Source organism: Peromyscus leucopus, chromosome X (assembly GCF_004664715.2).
Source record: "Peromyscus leucopus breed LL Stock chromosome X, UCI_PerLeu_2.1, whole genome shotgun sequence".
NCBI lineage: Eukaryota > Metazoa > Chordata > Mammalia > Rodentia > Cricetidae > Peromyscus > Peromyscus leucopus.
The window spans coordinates 5,323,426-5,336,229 of NC_051083.1; the positions used below are offsets into that span (position 1 = coordinate 5,323,426).

The 12,804-nt window shown below is 45.3% G+C and overlaps 1 pseudogene; it reads left to right on the top strand.

Moving 5' to 3' along the window:
- The first annotated feature begins 9,453 nt into the window (after positions 1-9,453).
- Positions 9,454-11,470, top strand: LOC114704198 (annotated as a pseudogene).
- The last annotated feature ends 1,334 nt before the right edge of the window (positions 11,471-12,804 follow it).

The following is a 12,804-nucleotide window of genomic DNA, read 5'->3' on the forward strand; positions in this document are numbered from 1 at the left end:
ACAAACAAAACAAAAAAGTCACTTGTCCAGAAATAGAATTTCTAGAATGGTGGAATTATGACCTCATCAAATCCTTTCCTCCTAAGACTATATAAACTATATAAACATTTGTTCAAAACAAGCATTTTAGAACACTGGAAATTCACCAAAGGCACAACTAATTGGAAAGTGTTTATTGATGGGAAAACTAAAAAGCATTAGTAAGAATTGACATTTAAACCTGAAACTGCCTTCCATTCTCTGTTCAATGGCATGAAAGTTGTTAGCTTCCCATCACCATGACAACAGCATCAGGAAGAAAGCTTTATTTTGGCTCATGGTTTCCAACCATGGTTGTTTGCCCTGTGTTTAGACCTGTGGTGAAGCAGTACACTACTGTGACATGAGTATATGAAGGAGGCTACTGACCTCATGGCAGCCATGAAGCAAAGAGAATAATGGAGCTGGGGACTCAATATTTCCTTCAAAGGCATGCTCACAATGGTCCAAATTCTTTCTACTAGTCCCTACCTCCTAAAGGTTCCACCTCCTCCAAATATCACCACAAACCTAGTACCAAGCCATTCAAAACCAAGCCACAAGGAAGGTCATGAAGCCTCAGTGAAACTAGAGAGAGCTGACCAGACTTGGAGTGCCAAAAATAATAGTAATATTAGTACCAAGTATTTAAAAAGAGTAACATTACAGCTCCCTGAGACTGCAAAGCTGAATTAATCAACAGTCCAGAGGAAAAAAAACAGTAGAGAGCCGGGCAGTGGTGGTGCACGCCTTTAATCCCAGCACTGGGAGGCAGAGCCAGGCAGATCTCTGTGAGTTCAAGGCCAGCCTGGGCTACAGAGCAAGATCCAGAACAGGCACCAAAGCTACACAGAGAAACCCTGTCTCAAAAAAAAACAAAAACAAAAACAAAATCCAGTAGAGAGGAAAAGCAATAATAAGCATTGATAAGTTGCCTTATATCTTAGGGGATGTGGTAGGCTTTGTTTATAATCATAAAATATTGAAGAGGGCCTGTTAGTGACTCACCTAGTGACAAGTTTCAGGACTTGTCTTAGTTAGGGTTACTATTGCTGTGATAAAACAAAATGACCAATGCAACTTGGGAGAGGAAAGGGTTTATTTGGCTTACACTTCCACAGCACTGTTCATCATTGAAGGAAGTCAGGACAGGAACTCAAACAGGGTAGGAACCTGGAGGCAGGAGCTGATGCAGAGGCCATGGAGGAGTGCTGCTTACTGGCTTGCTCCCTATGACTTCCTCAGCCTGCTTTCTTATAGAACCAAGGACCACTAGCTAAGGAATAGCACCGCCCACCATGGGCTGGGCCCTTGCTCATTGATTGCTAATTGAGAAAATGCCTTACAGCTGGATCTCATCATAGGCTCCTTCATTTTTGTCACCAAAATAATAGATCTGAGAAAGATTTGTGAAAACAACCAACGTGGAGCTGATATTTCCCATGAGCATTGGGGGTGCTGGCTAGACCATAACTCCACCTCCATTTCTCAAGGTGAGCCATGGTATCCCAACTCCAGCTGCTCAGCATCCCCCAGAATACACTGCTGGTCTAGGGAAGGGTCCCTGGAGTTTGCCTCCTTGGGTCCTCAGCTTAGGAATATAGGGCTTGCTTTGTGGGTGGGTGGCAGAGGTCTCATGTGGTTTGAAGGAAATCTACTTCTGAAGAAAAATAAAACTGCAGTTGGGTTTGTTACTGTGGTGTGCTTTCTTATACAGTCCAGGACCATCTGCCCAGGAGTGGCTCCACCCACAGTGAACAGGCCCCTCACTCATCAACCATCAATCAAGAAAATGCAAGACAGGCTTACCCACAGGCATTTTTTCAATTTAGGTTCCCTCTTCCAAAGTGACTCTAGCTTATTTAAAAAAAAAAAAAAAAACCCTACCCAGGACAGGGGGTAAGAGAACAAACTCAAATGAGTGGAAGGGAAAAACAGAATGAAAGGAAACAAGAAGGAAGAAAAGACTACAAAGTTCAAGGAAGTTAGTGGAGGGAAAGAACAGAAAGGAAGTAAAGGATGAGAAGGGAAAGGATGGAGAGTTGGAGGCAGAGAAAAGAAGAGAAGGGAAGAACATTAACAGAAGATGGAGTAAGTGAAGAGAGTGTGGGCAAATGAAAGGGATGGAAAGGAAAGTAGAATGGTTAAGGAAAGAAAGAAAGTGAAGAACCAGGAAAGGGGAGCATTGGAAAGGGGGAAGGAAAGGAGAGCAGTGGAGAGGGGGCAAGAGATGAAGTGGAAAGGGAAGAAAAAGGTATGGAAAGGAGAGTAAAAACAAAAGAGAGGTAGAGAGAGGAAGAGAAGAAAACCAAAGAATTAGAAGTGGAGGTAAGTGAAGAGGGTTAACTGGAATAATGGAAAATAGTATAAATAAAAGAAGTAAGTAAATATAAAGGGAAGGCTATAAAAGCAAAGAAAGTAAGTGGATGGGAGGGAAGGGCATCGAAGGGATGAGGGAAGGAAGAAGTGGGAAGAATGTACAGGAAAGAAAAGGAAGACAAGAGAAAGAAAAGGATGGGGAGGGAAGACAAAGAAAAGGAGGATGCCAGGGAAAGAGTCAAAGGCCGAGAAAAGAGGGAAAGGAAGTTAGAAGAGAACTTGAAAGTGTCAGTAAATGAAGGGAAGCGACAGAGGGGAGAAGGGTGGAGGGAAGGCTGGGGAAAGAAAGTGTGAGGAAGCCTAGGAAAAAGGCGTACTGAGAGGGGTCACAGAGGAGGGAGTGCACTTTATGAGAACGGGGTGGTGTGGAAGGGAAGAGAAGGAAAGGGAAGTTAAGAGAAGTGTGGGGAATGAAAGGAAGAGAATAGAGGATAGAAGTGAAAGGGAAATGAATGGAAACAAGGGAAGAGGGATAACTGAAATGAATGGAAGGTAGAACAGAATGAAAATATAGAAGGATATTAAAACTAAGTAAAGGATATAAAGGCAAATAAAGTGAGTAAATTGGAAGCAAGATAAAATGAAGGGTTTGGAAGAAGGAAAAAAGACAGGAAGGGAAGGGGGAGGCCAAGGAATCAGGGAAGGGCAAGGTTAGCATCCAAGGAAGTGGAAAGTTAGTAAAGGAAATGGAATGAAAGGCAAGAACAGGAATGGAAGAGAAATGTGGGAACCAGAAAAGGTGAAGTGCAAGAAAGGAAATGGGGCAGACAAGGAAGGCAAAGAAATAGAGAAAGAGAAGGATGTGGGAGAAAGGGGAGGAAAGAGGGAAGGAGGGAAGGGAAGGAAAGACAGGGTTGGAAGCTATAGGACAGGACTGGAAGGAAAGAGAATGAAAGAAAAGGGAAAGTGGAGGACATGAAGAAAGGGAAGAGAAGGGGAAGGAAGCCCATCTTTCAGTGTTCCATGACTTACAGCCTTTGGGTTCTTGGTTTTGTGGGGGTTTTTGTTTTTGTTTGGTTGCTTTGGTTTGGTTTGGTTTGGTTTGGTTTGGTTTGGTTTGGTTTGGTTTGGTTTGGTTTGGTGGTTTGGTTTGGTTTGGTTTGGTTTTTTTTTGAGACAGGGTTTCTCTGTGTAGCAGTCCTGGCTGTCCTGAAACTAGTTCTGTAGACTAGGCTGGCCTTGAATTCACAGAGATCCACCTGCCTCTGCCTCCTAAATGTTGGGATCAAAGATGTGTGCCACCACTTCCTGATCCAGTTTTGTGTTGTTTTTTAAAATTTGTTTTAATTTTTATCACATATGTCCATGGAGGGATCTGAACTCTTGTCCTCTAAGTATGTGCTCGATTTTCTTTTTCTAAAATCAATTATTTCTTGCTATTGGAGAAATTATTTTGGCCACTCCACGTAGTTAAAAGGATATTTATTTAATGGCGTAACTCACAAATTAAGTAATGGGTAAGTCGCAGGGTCTGGGGAAGGTGTAATGCAATCCAGCGGTGTTCTCCGGAGCTCTGCACAGTCAATCTGCACCGGTCAGCGTCCCGGCACCAAGAGAGCGCCCAGCGAGAGCGCTGACCCATCCAGCTCTCGGGTCCCCTGGCGCCTCCCCTCGCCCCGCCTCGTAGGCGTGACAGTTGCCAGAGTCTCAATGGGGGTTGGAACTTCCAGAACCAAGCTGGAATGGCTACCCACTACATCTTGCCTTTTATATTTTGTATGTGTATGGATATTTGGTCTGCATATGTGTCTGTGCATCACATGTGTGCCTGGTGGGTGCTTGCTGAGGCCATCAGAGCAACCCTGGGACCGGAGTTACAGGTTGTTGTTAGATCTGAATGAAAATCCCAAGCAACCCAAAAGGACAGGTCCACTAACTAGGTCCAAAATGACAGTCTGCTCAGCTCACACCAGGCTGATTATAGGATTGCTGGCAGATACTTTCTGCATTCCTTGGGAACCTGTGAGTCAGGTTTCTGTCTGTCAGGAAGAGTCACTTCCCTCTGTTCCCTTAGATGAGGCTTCTTGCTCCCTATTGACATGTACCTATGGTGCATATCAAAGCTGATGCTAGCTAGCCTCTGGTCCCTATTCACACACATTCACACATCTCAAAGACTACTTCAGCATCCTGGCTCTTCACATCTCCTCCTGTACCCTAATAATCTCCCAGGCAGCTCCAATTCACGGACTTGCCCCACCCCTCAGCTACTCATCCTTCTTATAACCCGAATGATTTTTCCATAACTCCCATCTCTCTATACCACCCCACATACCCTTGGAAGTTTGAGATAAACTTTTCCTTTTCCACTTACAGAGTGGCCATTTTAGTGGTTTCTTTACTGTGGCCCTCACTTAGAGTTGTGAGCCACTATGTGAATGCTGGGGATCAAACCCAGGTCCTGTGGAAGAACAATCAGTCTTTTCAACCCCTGATCAATCTTTCCAGGCCCTGTTTTCCTTTGAGATTCAGTTCTATGTTGTTTCACACTGATCTCCACATCAACCTTTTGCTTAGTGCTCTTAAGTATCCTGACTACATTTGTTTGGAAGGTCATTATATTTTTCATTTCCAAATTTCCCTTGTTTCTTAAAATTTGTATCTTATGTTTGCTGATGCCTTCTTTGTTGAAACTTTTTATCATTTATTTCAAGTTTGTTCATATTTGCACCCTGGGACAATTTTATAATGTATGTTTCCACATTTAAAAATAATTCTAAATAATTTTGGTGTCCACATGTATTGTATTTTCCATTTAATTTGGAGTCTTTCTGATTTGTAATAAGATGCAGTGATATTCTTTTTTATTATCATTGCTTTAAAGAACATATAAAATATTGGGGTTTTATGGAATTTTCATACATAAATACCATTTTGTTCATGTTACCTCCAAAGCACCTTCCCTCTGCGCTGTCTGGTCCCCTTTCTTCCCTCAAATAGTCCCCCTCCTGCTTTCATGTCACACACACACACACACACACACACACACACACACACACACACATTTTTTAAGATCGTGAAACTTCTAAAGAGGCCATAATAGTCATTGTATATGAAAGATAGGGAGTAGGACTACAAAACAACCAGGCATTAAAAGGACAACCAAAACACAAAACAAAAAAAAAAATCCCCCAAACAAAGACAAGCAAAAATCAGGAATACCATAATCCCAGTATAGGACCATCAGAATCTAGGCATCATCATAGAGACCAGTCACTCTTCTGATGACTAGAGAGGGTTCAACAGAGTGATGGAGCTGATCAAGCATCAGCAAACATCTCTATGAGGACTCATGAGAGTCAAAAGCATCATGCTGAGGTGGCTAATGTGACATCATTTAAAATGACGAGTTGTTGTTGTTATTGTTTTATTTTGTTTTTACCATGGTGAGGTCTAATAAAGGCTGGAGTTCCTGAGGTTAGTACACTGCTCTAGGGGACAACTAAACATCAGCATATGCAGAGATAGATGGGTAAAAGGGCTAATAGTGTGATAAAGACTGTTTTATGTGTATGTGTGCAGCATGTGTCTAGGTGAGCATGTGTATGGAGGCCAGAGGTCAACCTCTGATGTCAGTCCTCAATTTTTTTTATTAAGAAAATGTTTTCATTCATTTTACATACCAATCAAAGATCCCCCTCTCCCCTCCTCCCACCCCCTCAGCCTCCCCCTCCCAGACCACCCACCACTCCCCCCACAAGAAGGCAAGAGCCTCCCATGGGGAGGCACATCCAGTAGAGGCAAGTCCAAGCCCTTCTCCCTGCCTCAAGGCTGCAGCAAGGCGTCCCATCATAGGTAGTGGGCTCCAGAAAACCTTCTCACACACCAGGGATGGATTCTGATCCTACTGCCAGAAGGCCCTCCAAGCAGATCAAGCTACACAACTGTCTCTCCATGAAGAGGGCCTAGTCCAGTTACATGCAGGCTCCACAGCCATTGATCCAACTTTCATGAGTTCCCACTAGTTTGGTTTGGTCATCTCTGCAGGTTTTCCCATCATGATCCTGATGCCCCTTGCTCATAGAATTTCTCTTCTCTCTCTTTGACTGGACTCCTGGAGCTCTACCTGGTGTTTGGTTGTAGATCTGTGCATCTGCTTCCATAAGTCATTGGAGAAAAGCTCTGTAATATCAGTCCTCGATTTAAAAAAAATTTTAGTGTGTGTGTGTGTGTGTGTGTGTGTGTGTGTGTGTGTGTGTGTGTGTTGCTTGTTAATGAGTGCACCTGTGCCATGGTGCATCTATGGAGCTCAAAGTACAATTTGCATGAGTTGGTTCTCTCCTACCATGTGGGTCTTAGGGATCAAACCCAGCATTAATATTACAAGTACACACCACCATGCTGGTCTTTTATATGAGTGTTAGGGATCAAACTCAGGTCCTCCTCATGCTTTTGAGGCAATCATTTAACCAATGGAGCTATCTCCTCGGTCCTAAGACAAACTACATTTAGTAGTAGCTAATAGCTAACTAGCAAAGAAAGATTAAAGGTTAATGTGGAGTAGGTAGACACTGGGCTAAGTTTTCATGAAGATCAAACACTGTACCTATATATAAGTTTAGCAGACATAGCAGAAACACTAATATACAATGGAAGATGTTTTAATTAAGAAACATGAAAGTTGGGCAGTGGTGGCGCTTGCCTTTAATCCCAGTACTTGGGAAGCAGAGGCATACCGATCTCTGAGTTAAGGCCAGCCTGGTCTACTGAGCTAGGTCCAGAACAGACAAGGCTACACAGAGAAACCCTGTCTCAGAGAGAAAGGCGGGGGGGGGGGGGGGGGGGGGGGGGGGGGGGGGGACAGGAGATGGTGGCACACTCCTTTAATCCCACTTTAATTTCAGCACTCAGGAGGCAGGGGCAACATTGTCTATAGGCAGCCAGGGCTACAGAGTAACCCTGTCTCAAAAAACCAAAAAACGAAAGAAGGAAGGAGGGAAGGAAGGAAAGAAGGAAGGAAGGAAGGAAGGAAGGAAGGAAGGAAGGAAGGAAGGAAGGAAGGAAGGAAGGAAGGAAGGAAGGAAAAGAAAAAAGAAGGAAGGAAAGAAACATGAGACAGATATTTTAACTAAGAAATATGAGGCAGCTGACATGTTGAGCCTAATAGGCAGTGGTAGGCTGTGAAGTACAGAGCATGCTCAGTGCTAGGGCACTACTACATTTGTAATTGGGCTTGTAAGAGTTAAAGACCCTATAATTCATAGCTATTAGGTGATGAGCAAGGTGAGGCTAATGTGGACTCTGCTACTGGGTTAGGCGCTTGTAGAGGTCAAAATCTCTGCTTTGAACGTGGGGGTAAAGCTCCGTTGGGAGAGTGCTATAGCCGAGTGTGCACAAAGGCTTGAGTTTGATCTCCAGAAGCACATGAAAACTGGGTGTGGTGGCACATGCCTGTAATCCCAGAAATTATGGAGTAGAGGTAAGAAGAACAGGAGTTCAAGGTTGTCCTCAGCAAGTTTGAGGCCAGCCTAGGCAACAGGAGACCCTATCTCAAAAAAGAAAGTTGGGGAGCCAGCAACAATATGGCTCATAAGATAAAGGTGCTTGTTGCCAAGCCTGCCAAGCCTGAGTTCAATCCCTGGGAGGGGAGAACAAGCTTGTTGTCCCCAAACATCCCATGTGTGTTGTGGCTTATACTCCCCAACACAGTAAATAAATATAACACATTGTGGGGGCCTTTGGGATGTTGAAAACACCCTACAGTTTCAAGGCATGGTGGCACACACCTGTAATTCCAGAATTTGGGAAGTAAAGGAAGAAGGACCTCAACTATACAGTAAGTTCAGGCCCAGCATGGGCTATATGAAACTAAAAATTAAAAAAAAAAGGCAGGGCAAAAAAGATGGCTCAGTGGATGAAGATGCTTTACCCTGACAACCTATGCTCAATCCCCAGGACCTAGGTGGCAGGAGATCTGATTCCCCAAAATTGTCCTTTGACCTCCACAAATGTTCTGGCACATGCACTTAAGTGCACACTAAATAAATAAACAAATAAATAAATAAATAAATAAATGTAATAATTTAAACACAGAACCCCAACTGTACAGTTTGCTAATGGAGGATCAGCAGCAACCATAATGGAAACTAATGTGGGTAAGTAGATTCTACTGGGGCCTAAACAAGCCAATGACACTGTCTCTATGGTTAATGGGTAGGGATTTAGGTAACTGGAGAGCAGCATACTTGGAGCCAATGTGCTATACTGAAAGCACAGTGGACAAATAGCAGTGGCATGACATGTAGGGTGCAAACACTGTGGGGCAACTCAACAGGTCAAAAATATGAGACCAGTAGCCAGCCAGAAAAGCTGAAGGTTGCCATATGGCCCACAGACACCACATTTCTCAACAAAACAAACAAAAATTAAATTGCTCAGGATAGTCACACGGGCAAACAGCATTAAAGCATTTAGTGATATAACTCTGCAGATACTATCATGACTGGTAGCACAAACAATGTAATGATGATTGCCTGGGACCATCCCATCCTGAAGATCCATTAAATTTTAATGATCCTTGGTGTAGGATCCATGTGGCAAGGTCAGTTATAATCAGGAAGCGAGTGACAGATTATAACCAGGGACAAGGAGCATCTCAAAACATAGGAGAGGACTTGGAATATACTAGCTCAAAATTATAAAACCTGAGAACAAACTTCAAGCAGCAACAACCTTCAGTTGTTAGCTAGTATACCTGTAGAATGGAGTAGCAAACACAACAGCCTTAATGAATATATAGATATAAGGGTCGGGGTGAGGTGAGAAAGGGCGTCGATGGAACGAGAAAGAAAGAAAAGGAGCCATGGCCGCCCACTTAGGAGGCAAGGCAGGAAGTGAGGGGTGGTAGCCTGACCCCCACCCCTTGGGCCCGGGGAGAGGCGAAGATGGACTTACAGACATGGGGCTCCGGAGCAGCAGCCACAGCCACCACCACAGCCAGAGGACTCATCGCTGAGCCCCAGTGCGGCTCCGAGTGAGCCTATTGCAGCGGGCTGTGCTCTGTTGCAGTTGGCTGTGATGTGAGCAGTCAGAGACGGTCTCCAGAAGAGTTTACAAATGAAAACTAAGGAAATGTCTTTGTCTGGCCTAGATAACAACAAACTAGAGGCTCAGGAGATAATATGCAGACCTGGTTGAGGATTCTTGTTTAGGATTCTGCTTTGAGGCACACTGGGTTGTCAAATGTGACTACTTCTTTCTGGATGATATGGATCCTGAGAGCATGAAGGATTTTGAGATCATGGACCAGCCTCGTTTAGACATTTTGGACAGGTTTTCAAGCAGTAAAAGAGCAAGGAGTGTGTTTGCCCCAATTGCAGCCCCAGTATTGCTGCTTCCCGATTTGCCCCCACCCCACACACACCTGGAGAAGTGCCTGGGAACGAACCGGTCATGACAGCAACCAAAACGCCAACCGTCAGATTGCCAATAGCAACAATATAAACACATCTGAGAGTGACCAAGAAGACAATGATAACATCAATGACAATGGCTAGTCCTATAACTCAGAGAAGAAAGCCAAGGAGAGAAGATCAGACAAGAACCCTAATTCCCTTCAAAGATCAAGTCTTTAAAACACAAAACTGGGTTCTCTGTACTTCTGCATCAAACACCCTTCCCCTTCTTTTTCTCCTTCAGGGGAACTTAGCAACTTGGATCCTTTTAAGTACAGCAACTCAACTTGGATCACCTACAAGACCTTGGGGCCAGAAGAGCTGTGGAGCCTACTCACAATGCAGTTAAGTCTTTGGCTGAGTGTCTTAGAGTTTCTATTGCTGTGAAATGACACTATGACCACAGCAACTCTTATAATGGAAAGTATTTAATTTGAGTGGCTTGCTTACAGTTCAGGGGTTCAGTCCATTATCATCATGATGAGGAGCATGGCAGCATGTAGGCAGATGTGGTGCTAGAGTAGTTATCTTAGAGGCTTATATCTTGAAGGCAACAGGAAGTTGACTGAGACACTATCCTGAGCATAGGAACCCTCAAAGCTCGACCCCAGTGACACACTTTCTCCAACAAGGCCATACCCACTCCAACAAAGCCACACCTCCTAATAGTGCCACTCCCTATGAGATTATGGGGGGCAATTACATTGAAACTACCACACTGAGAGAGCCCTCTCTCCCAACCCTCACCCAGGCAGCATAGCCTGGCATATGGACAGCTGCTGGGGGTTTGGGCTTGGGAAGCTTGGTAGGCCAGGCAGGCAGAGGATCCAGTTATGTGCCCCTGGGGGGCGTCAGGGTCCTCTGCAATGAAGCATGACCCCTCAGCATTCAGAACACAGACCTGGACAAATTATGCCTTGGACATAAGTTTGATGGGGAGGTGTTTTTCCTGTTTATTGAGTGAGTTACTGGATGTCAAGTGAGGCTGGGGGCCTGACCTGGGCACTGTGTCAGGACACTGCCTACTCCCCACCCCAGGAACTGGACTGAGTCCTGCCGAGGGGCATTGTGGCTACCCAGGTGGCTTTTGTTCGGAAGCTAAAGCCAGAAGGGGCCTCCCCTGGCTGCTTTCAGCACTGTGAATGGTCCAGTGCTTGGAGCTGAGGGGCAGGGCTGGTGTGTCCTGTCTGTGTGCAGAGTCCTATCAGATGTCCCCAGTCCCCAGGGTCAGCAGGCTGAGTGCTGTCTGCTGAGGTGGGCGTCCAGAACTGCCTCACAGGGGTAGCCCTTCCCCTCAGTCCCCATGGGCCTCCTTGGCTGCAGGACCTGTTCTTTTGTTGTTGGGGGTCAGGAAAGGGCCTCTATCCTCTACAGCTTCAAGGAATGGGAAGGGGGGGTAGGAAGAGGGAGCCTGTATCAGAGTGGTCCCCTGCCCTCCCTGCCCCAGGGCTGTGAGGACAGCCCAGGTGAGAGGGACGGTGCTGCTTTATTTGAAATGTTTCTTACCTCATTCCCTGCCCCAGGAAGGGGCCCAGCCTCACCCTCCTGGGGTGGCCCCCTGTTCTCCCCCCCACCCTGCCCCCAGCCCTGCCCTGCTGGGGCAGCCTGAGTTCCCAGCTGCTGCTTACCACCCCTTCACCTTGACCAGCTTTGGTTCCTCTCAGCGCTCCCGCCTCTAAAGCCTGCCCTGTTCCCCTCCCTTGCCGCTTTTTAAGTTATTTATTCTGTACTTATGGTTTTGGGCTCTGAGGAAAACCCCTAATCTTGTGCCTCTCTCCCTTTGCTAGGAGTAGGGTGGGATGAGAAGGTAGTCTCTGCCCTAGGTTGTCAGCAGAGGTTGGAGGAGTGTGGTTGCCCTCTGTGGGACTGTCATGCCAGGGCACCCACCTACCTGGCTTACATCCTGAAGAGGTGTACTGTCCCACCTCCCAAGCAAGTGGTATGCCTTGGAACTGAGCTGGAGGACCTGGGCATGGGCTGGAGTACAGCTGACTGACAGGAACGGGGTTGACCCTGAGCCAAGTTTTCTGGCACTTGCTATACATTGTCCCCTCTGTTCCCAGGAGGAGCCACTCCTACATTGGGTAGCTAGTACCCAGGACTGGTTGGATTGATTTGGGTTAGAGACCCCAGAGGGTTAAGGAAACAACAGAGCTAGGGTTGTAGTACACTGTCTGGTACCCTAGTCTCCCCTGGAATTTTTCTGATTGTGGCTGATACTTATTATTTTTTAAAAAGTCAAACCAATTGTGGCAGGAGTTAGAATAAATCCTAGAACCTAAAAAAAAAGAACATATATCTCTAAAATGGACCAAATCAGGGGTAGAGAGATGTCTCAGTGCTTAAGAGTACTAGTTGTTCTTCCAGAGGACCCAAGTTCAATCCCTTGCACTCACATAGTAGCTCACAACTGTCTGTAACTCTAGTCCAAAGGGATGTGATGCCTTCTTCTGGCCTCTGTAAGTAGCATGCACTCATGTGATACATAGGCACACATGCAAGCAAAACACTGATACACATAAAATCTAAAACAAATTTTAAGCTGGGTGGTAGTGGTGCACACCTTTAATCCCAGCACTCGGGAGGCAGAGGCAGGCAGATCTCTGTGGGTTTGAGGCCAGCCTGGGCTACAGAGTGAGTCCCAGGAAAGGCACAAAGCTATACAGAGAAACCCTGTCTTGAAAAAAAAAAACAAATTTTAATTAATCAGATTACTTCCTTTGAAGAAAATCCAAATTTAAACCATGAGGTAGCTACTAAGGCTCACAACTAACTGCTCATAAAGAGTCCTGTCCCTATAGGACTCAATAGCAGCAAGCTGGAATGTAAGAAGCCTCATGAGGTTTGGGGATACTGAAATGGACAGATCTAGATTGGGATATAATATGAGAAGATAATATGAAAATATTTGGAATAAAAAGAAAAGTGAACTAGATACTTCTTGACATTTGGAAGTGGTATGTGACAGACAGATACCAAGGATAGCAAAAGACAAAACTGGAACAATCAGGAC